Below are 8716 nucleotides of genomic sequence, written 5' to 3' on the forward strand. Positions count from 1 at the left end.
AAGGGAGGAGAATAGACATATACCCTAGCATGCTAATAGGACAAATTATAGGAGTCAGGTTCTCTCTTTCCTCCATGTGGATCCTGAAAATCAAACTGAAGACACAAGGCTTGTTGCCAAGCACCTTTACCCACTGAGTCATCTCACGGGCACAGTTTATGGAATTCTAAAGTCTAGACATTTCCAGACAACAAAATTAAACTTGTTCTCACTTTCACTCTAAGCTGCTTTCCATAGACGATTTACTGGATAAACAACAACTGGAAGCTATTGTTACATTTCTTATTAGTGTTTTGAGAGTCTTGATCATATTCACTATCTCTTTGCCCACTTTCCTAGATCCAATCCCCACTACTATCCACCCAGCTTTGTGTTCTTTTTGTTTTGTTTTCAAAACACAACAAGACCAATTTGTGCTGCCCAAATATCCTCGGATGTGTGATCTTCCACTAGAACGTGGGATGGGGACTTGGTATTTTTACAAACAAAAGGAAGAGAGTTAGCACTGTGTAATCAAAAGTGCTACACCTATACGATGGCTTAATATCATAATAAACATGGAGGCTTTATTGACATGATGTATATAAAAGCACAGAATATAAACTATTAATGCAGTCTGTTGCTGGTAGATTCTTGAGAAGATGGTGTAGCTGTAGATAAGCTGTTTTCAGTTGCCTGGTTTCTCTGAGAGAATGAAAATCTGATGGAGCCCAAAAGAAGATAATGTGAATAAAGTTCTATATAAGTAGTAATATCTCAGACCCTCAGCGTGGCCTCTCATGTCTTCTCAGAGCATAATCAGTCTTAGTAAGAGATGTTTATTAGTATTTTTTACCAACCACAATGGAAACATTTAAAGATTTAGAAGTACTGAAGTGAAGTTTTATTTGAAATGTCATCATTTAAACCACCTACTTTACTTAAAATAGATACAGTTCACCTTACAGCTTCCCACTCATCATAAGCAATTAGCACGTTATGATGCTAACTTCCTGCAAGCAAAGGTTGAATTATGCCAACATTTTCTGTGTCACTCAGATTTCTTTGACTATAACAACTGCCTGAGATAAATAATTTATGGAGAAAAATACCCGGTTTATCCTGGCTCACAGTTTTGTGCTGTCAACCAATAATCTCTTTTCCTTGTTGCTTAAAGCAAATTGGCAAAGAATGGGCTGGCAAAACCAGCAGAGACAGCTGTTCTGAACAGGGGAGAGCTCTTGGACCCCAGACCGACAGTGGGGAGGCCAGCATGGGACTCATCTGGACCCCCCCAAATGTGAGTGTCAGCGAGAAGGCCTGGGCAACATATGGGGCCTTGAGCTGTGGATCAGTGCCTATCCCTGGTATACAAACAGTCTTCGTGTGCCTATAGCACAAAGAGGGATGCTCTCTCAGCCTGGACTCATAGGGGAGTGCCTGGACCCTACCCAGAGTGAAATGACAGACTCTAGATATCCCCTATGTGGAAGGATTTGGCAATAGGGTGGGCGGGTGGGGGGAAGGGGAGTGCGGGAGGAGGGGAGGGAGAGGGAACTGGGATTGACATGTAAAACAAGCTATTTAAAATTAAAATAAAAAATGATTAAAAAAAAGAAAAGAAAAAAAAAGTATATCATGTGTGAGAGTATGGCAGGGGAAATCTGCTTCTGTGGTCAAGTGAAAAAGAAAAAGAGAAAGGAACTGAAACCTTCTGTCCCATTGAGGGGTGTTCTCTCAGTGACCACACTTCCACTGGCTCCTGCTTCTGAAGGGCTCCAGCATCCAAGTCTTCAGCACCTGGGCCTTTAAGCTACACTTATGCTCCCACCTTCACACTATGGCTCTAATGTGCTACATATCCCACAGGCTCATGTGTCTCTGACATTTAGTCCTCAGCTTGTGGTGCAATTAGAGGAGAGTCAATATTTTAGACACTGGGGCCTAGTTGCCAGGAGGAGGATTCTGGGGTGGATCCTTGAGGGTTGTACACTGGTTCCTTCTGCCCTGAGCTGGCTTTGTTCTCTGATTGGTGGAGATGTCAGCAAGCTGTTTGTAGTGAGACATCCACCCTGCCAGCACCTGTAGCTCTGACCACACCTGTTTAGGCATGGTAACAGGTGTGGACTTGAGGGAGAGGGAGTTTAGGTCTGGGTCCAGGCAGGTGGCTCTTTCTTGCATCTGGTCGGTTCACGGGGGCATCCTGTGCAGATCCTTAGAATGGGAACCTGCAGCAGCCATCTGCTTCTTGTGTAAGTAACTTCTCCCTGAAATAAACTATATTTAACCTATATTTGGGCCTAGTCCCATGAAACATTATTTGTGGCTCCGCAGCTGCTGCAAACTACCACTGTTTAGATCAGAAGCTGTTTTTGTCATGAGTACTTCCCTCATGCCTTCCCTGCCAGGGCGTCCTGTACTCTCTAAACCATGAGCCAAAATAAATCCTTCCTCCCTGAAGTTACTTCTGTCCGGTATTCAGTCATACTGGAAAGGAAAGCAGCTAATACATCACACTGTATTTTATCAAGATAAAAAATGCCAATGTGATGGCCAGGGAGAGATACCACAACCAGTAAAGCATTTGCCTTGTAAACATGACCCAGGTTACCCACATACAAGAGCTTGGCATGGGGTCACTCACTTAATAGGAGAGCTCTGTATGTGGAGCTCAGGAATGACACCTGAAGTAGACCTCTAGCTTCCATAGGCATGTGCATGTGGGCACCCACACACATGAACATATTCACAATCACACACATGAAGACATTAACAAAATTTCAATATACTGAAAGGATATTGGAGTTCCTACTGAAAGGGGGCAAGCATATTTGGCCAGAAAAGTGCTGTATCCAGAGAAACACAGCAGGTCAACCTTGTAGAGGAAGTTCTAACCTACCCCTTGTGCTAACTCATGAAGAAAACGATTCTTCTCTTATTCTTATCACATCATCACAGAATAAAGGCACAGTAAACTGACAGAAGTCTATGTAATCAAGAGCACCATGTCACAAAGAAAGCTCAAAAAATGACCTTGACTGTATGACTAGGGAATGGATCATCAGGGAATAGAATATACTTCTTGTTTGGGATGGGTTGGCTCTTACTCTTAGGATCACCTGTGCTCAGAGTCTCACATTGATAGATCACCAGTTGAAACATATCTAGGGCTTAGGAGGCCAGGGAAAATTGTGATTCATGACACATAAAATGCTAGTTGGACCTGAATTTTCTCATACAGAAAGTTGTATTTTCCATCTCTTTGCTAAGATTTTAAAAGCATGTTTCATTAGAGATAATTATTGTAGTTTTTTCCTTCTACCATGTGAGTTATGGAGATTGAAACTTGAGTCATCGGGCTTGGCAGCAAACAATTTTACCCACTGAGCCATCCTTCTGACTTTTGAAATAAGGCCTGAATGGCCTTTGTGGCTAGATAGGAAATAATAAATAAAAGTGAAAGATAAGTTTCATAAGAATGGTCCAGGAACAATGAAAGTAGGAGGTGTCTCTAAGATTGTTTAAAATTGATATTAAAATAGGGTTATGGGTGTGTTTATATTAGCAATGACACAGCTGTCACTTTGTGCTTGTATTTATTGGCTATTAAACTTTAAACAATCAGCTACACTGAAACTTAACTTTTATGTATGTTGCTTCCTTTGGGCTGGTGTTCCAGCAGCTATATCTTATGGAGTTAAAATAAAGACAGCTAAATTAACAAGAGAAAAATCATGGGCTTTTTCATATATAACTTACAAAATAGAGCATCTCTGTAGTCTATTTCAATTATACATTCAGCTCCAACAGTATCTAATTGGGTTGGAACATCCATTTGGCAGGCAGAGGACAAAGATCTGTCTTCCATGCATCAGAGCTGTCGAGGTGGTACAGTGGAGGTCAAGCCCTTTTGTTAAGGGGTTAGGAGAAGTTTAGCTAATGCAGAAAAGAGGTCAAAAGTTTGAGCAAAGGGCCAGCAAAGAGAACAGAGGAAGTGGCTTCCGGAGCATTTGCCTTGGGGTGGAGGAAAGGACTACAAGTCATTTTCAGACTGAGACTTATCATATTCATTAATTGCACTGAGGGTAAGAATTATGTAAATTAAAGGAAAAGATGCTTGGGAAACCTCTCTGAAAGGCTTGGTTACAAGCTCATTATTTTAACTATATGCTTCTGTTTTTCTCTTCCTTCCTTCTCTTTACCCTGCCTCTCCCCACTCCTCCTCCCCTTCACTCTGTTCCCATTCCTTCTGCTAAGAAAGAACATTGTCACAGTTAATACCTCTCACTTGCCTGCCCATGCCTAGACTTAGATGAATGCTTTATATGTATAAGGCTCTTATTCTCACAATATTCTAGTATTTTTAGGATTACCTATATTTCAGAGAAACTGGGCTTCATAGTCGCATAGTCACTGAGTAGTTCAAGGCTAGGATATATACAATTATCTGTTTTTAAAGAAAATAATAACCCCAAGGAGAACTGCGTGTAAATGCAGAAGTCAGTTCAACACACTTAGTATTAGGCTGGGAGAGGTGGAACTTGGGAGTGAAATTAAATCATCCACCAGAACACAATTTCCTATCAGGTAAATGTTTCTCAGTCTGTCAGTGATAAAGGCCAAATGACCCGTGTGTAAACTGAGGCTCTTTCCTATATTGGTAGTATTGGTCAGATAGTTAAACTCAGAATACTCCTTTAGGGGTAATTTACTCATGGAAACAGTCTTTTTTTTGGTGTGAGGTTGGATGGGATCTTACCAACAAAGGTAGAGTTGTAAAAATACAGTCAAAATATAAAACAACCCCACAACTCTAGAAAGCTCCCCATGTTCTTTTGTGCCAACTCTCTCCCACTGCCATAGCCCCTACAAATGATTTCTGTACTTGCACTTTTTTCCAGAATGCCATGAGAATGGCATCATAAAGATTGAATCCTTTTGTGCCAGGCTTATCTTACTCAATGTATGAAAATGAAATTATTCACAAGCTATTGAAAGAATTTTATCTCCAAACCCTCCATCCTTTGGTTTGCATCGCCTCTGTTGCAATACCACATGGCTTTACCTGGTACATTTTACATTCAGTTCTGAAATCAAGAAATGTAAGACCTATTTTCTATACAATTAGTTGATTATTCTGCATGTTGTAAATTTCTTTATATTTTTGTACCTGCCTGCTAATTTATAGAAATTTCTCCTAAAAAATCTCCTTTAAAAATTCCTACTGCTTCCTCATATATACATTTAATTAATTTTTTAAAAATAAGCTAGGGTCCTTTAAACAAAAGTTTGAAGAGAAATGTTGAAGTAGTTTTGACTCTTCATATGTTGATATCTATGGAGAGTTGCATTCTAATGATGAATGAAAGATATAAAAAGATAATTGTTGATACATAAAATAATGAGTTAAGCCACTTAAAACAAAAGAGATAGAACTTCATATTTGCCCTTTTCTGAATTTGTAGGTAACTGGTAAGCATTCAACACAAGGCATGCTGCACTCTGGTGAATTGCCTTTTCAGGCAGAGCAAGGCATACATATATTTCCCAGTAATGATCTTTTAATCTTTTTTCTTTCTTGAAAGGGAGCCTTTGCCAAACCATTCCATCAGATACTAGAAAAAGACATCAGTGAGTTCAGAAGTGAATGGGAGGTGATGAGGGGGTGGAACAAGTATAGATTTTTTTCCTCTTAAGCCAGAATCAGCAGAGGAATAGCCAAGTTAGGTTCTTGAATTCTTCCAGAAAAAAAGTAATTGACTTTGCCTCTATCTAAAATTAAATTAATGCTCTTTTATTTCTCCCTTTCACCTCTGATGCACTAGGATCTGTGGGTTCTATATGTAATGAAGGTTACTAGGCACACTTTCAGTCATGCTTTGGCATTTGCTGTCATTAGATCACTGACATATAAAGGAAGGAACCTCATTTACTCTGTCATTGCCATGTCCTGAGCCTTCAAACAGATGGTCAGTCAAAAGTTCAGGGTGAACGGAGCCAATTCAGGGAAGTATTCATCCCTTGTTAAAGAAGCATGACAGGGGACTTGCCAGGTCTCTCTGAGAGCCTGGTTCTTGCAGAGCTGTAGAAATCAGGGCCTGTTGCACAGAGGGTTACCTGTGGTCAATGAGCCAGCAGCAAGGGCAGTAGTGACTTGCCATGGTCTCAGTGTGAGAGAAAGAAACAACTAATGCTAAAATGTCTAAATAGAGCCACTGCATCTCTAAAAGTAAGTAACAGCCAAGGGTGACAATTATTGAAGACTCTCTCCATCAATCACTTTTACTTTTTTCTCTAAAACTCCATTTCAGGCTTATGTGGAGTCTCCCTTTCGGGATGGAGAAGTTGAGCAACATGCATGAGCTCACAGGATTCCATTCTGGGCTAAGCACTTGGCAAAGTCTAGAAATACAAATTACAGATCATCATGCCCACCCTCCTACAAAGCAATCTTATAGCAGGAGAAAATATTTTTAAAAGTTTGAGAACATGACTAGGAAGCTTCTTCTCTGCTGGCTAGCTTTCAGAGTACCAGAAGGTGTTAGGCAGGCTGCTCAGGGAGAAAAGTCATCAACCCTGCAAGCTACAATAATAACATGCATGGCAAGATATGCCGGGTAGGCAATAATGGCACAACTGTTTTGAGAATAATGAGCCACATTCTGCTTGAATTTAAGATCTGTTCCATTGGAGGAAAACACATGCCTGATATTGTAAATATGGCCAAGAACCCATAGCTGGGAAGTTCACAGGCCTCATAGGTAAGCCTACAACAACACAAGCTTTAGTACAGTAAGATGAAATAGGATGACATCGATAACATTTTACAAATTCTTGCACTACAATATGAAGTTAAGTACCTTGCATTCTGTCTTAGTTCCTTTTCTGTTGCTGTGCTAAAACACTACAGCCAATGTAACTTATAAAAGTAAGTGCTTCATTTGGGGCTCATAATTCCAGGGCATTGGAGCCCATGACCATCATGGTAGGAAGCATGACAGCAGACAAGCAAGCATAGCTCTGGAGCATATGTCTTGAAAGGAGGCAAAGAGGGCTAACAGGAAATGTCATACATTTTTTAAATCTCAAGTCCACCCCCAGTAACACACCCCCTCCAACTCCTCCTAATCCTTCTCAAACAGGTCCACAAACTGGGTACCAAGTATTCACACATATGAGCCTATGAAACCATTGGCATTCAAATAATCATATATGAATTACATCTTTTCATACTTATGAACTTCCCAGATGAGTTCTTTGATTGTCATACTTTGTGTAGATGGAAAAACTGAGGCTAATGGAGGTTAATTAAAACACCAGTGGTCGTTAGCTAGTAAATGATGGATCTGTAATGGAGTATTGACCAAGGGCTTTAAAAACACAGAGGACAGACCAATTAACAAACACAGGAGCTCTGTCAAAGCTTCCCAGAGGGTTGTCTGACATTTGAATAGAGTCTTAAAAGATGAGGGTGACAGTTCATCTTAAAGTAGAGGGGAAAACCCCTAGGTTTCAAGAATAGCATTGGAAAGACATCATATTGTCTTAGATTGCCAGCAATCTATGTGCCAGGAGTGGTTGAGGAAAAGGTTGGTAAAGATACAGTGAGTGGATACATGAGAAGACACAAATGAATGTTGATCCTAGATTTATTTTAAAGCATTTCTTTTTTTAAAAAAAGAAATCTAGTCTCCACAGCTCTTGTTCAACAGCTCAGGTTTTGAAAATTTAACACTCTAGATTTGAATCTTCTAGTTCTGTCATTTATTAACTATGTTAACTTGGTGAACAAACTTTACACAGCTGACTTTTTTCATCTGAGAAACAAGGATAAATACACTAACTCTTCTGTAGGTTGTCAGCATGAAATGACATTGCATTCATAAAGGACTCACTATGGTTTGCAGGTGTCAAAGTAAGTGAGCGAAAATTATTTTCACCACTGTGGTCTTCATAGTGAATGAGACAAACTTGGTTTACAGTTGGTGGCAAAGAAAAGGTGACAAGGAAAACAAAGTGTAATAAATGATAGTGTTCAGTCTCTGGTTCAGGAATTAGTCCCATTCATCACAGGCATGATGTGAGGAGCATACACTTGCATTTAACAGCATCAAAGCCACAAGCATGGCAGCGAGATTTATTGACTAAAGGTGTAGTGAACATCACATTAGTTAGGGGTCTCTATAACGTACTCGTACCAGGTCAGTCCTCATGTTTTCAGGTGTTACATCCAGTGGGCAGATGTACCAGTGTGTCTGATAAAGGCACTGGAATAATGTAGAGTTATTGTTCATACAAATATTAAAACCCAGTGATTTGTATGTGGTACCTTAACCAGATTTTGTAAGTTTAGAAGTAAGATTCAGGTATACAGGACTGGACAAAAGCATCCTATTAGGAGGAGTTATGAATCAGGTTAATTACAGGGTAACTTAGGTCAGCAGCTCTTCCTTAGGGACTTCTATATAAGCAGAGACAGGCTGGGATGGAGGAAGATCCTCAGTTGGAGCAGGGTTTGTTTTAGATACTAGTTGTGAGGAAGGTTAGTGACTTAACTCAATTTCAAACTCTTCTTATGTTGGAAAAATGGACCCTGTCTCTTTTCAATCCACTTCAAACCCAGCTAAGTCTCCAAGTAAGTTCAGGCCAGGGTTTCCCAACCTGCCTGCCAATGTTGTCTCCTAAGAGGCGCTAAGACCTAGTAAGTCTGAGCCCAGGGATTCAACTGAAATTGGCC

The sequence above is a fragment of the Mesocricetus auratus genome, unplaced genomic scaffold (genome assembly GCF_017639785.1).
Source record: "Mesocricetus auratus isolate SY011 unplaced genomic scaffold, BCM_Maur_2.0 Super-Scaffold_100013, whole genome shotgun sequence".
Taxonomy (NCBI): domain Eukaryota; kingdom Metazoa; phylum Chordata; class Mammalia; order Rodentia; family Cricetidae; genus Mesocricetus; species Mesocricetus auratus.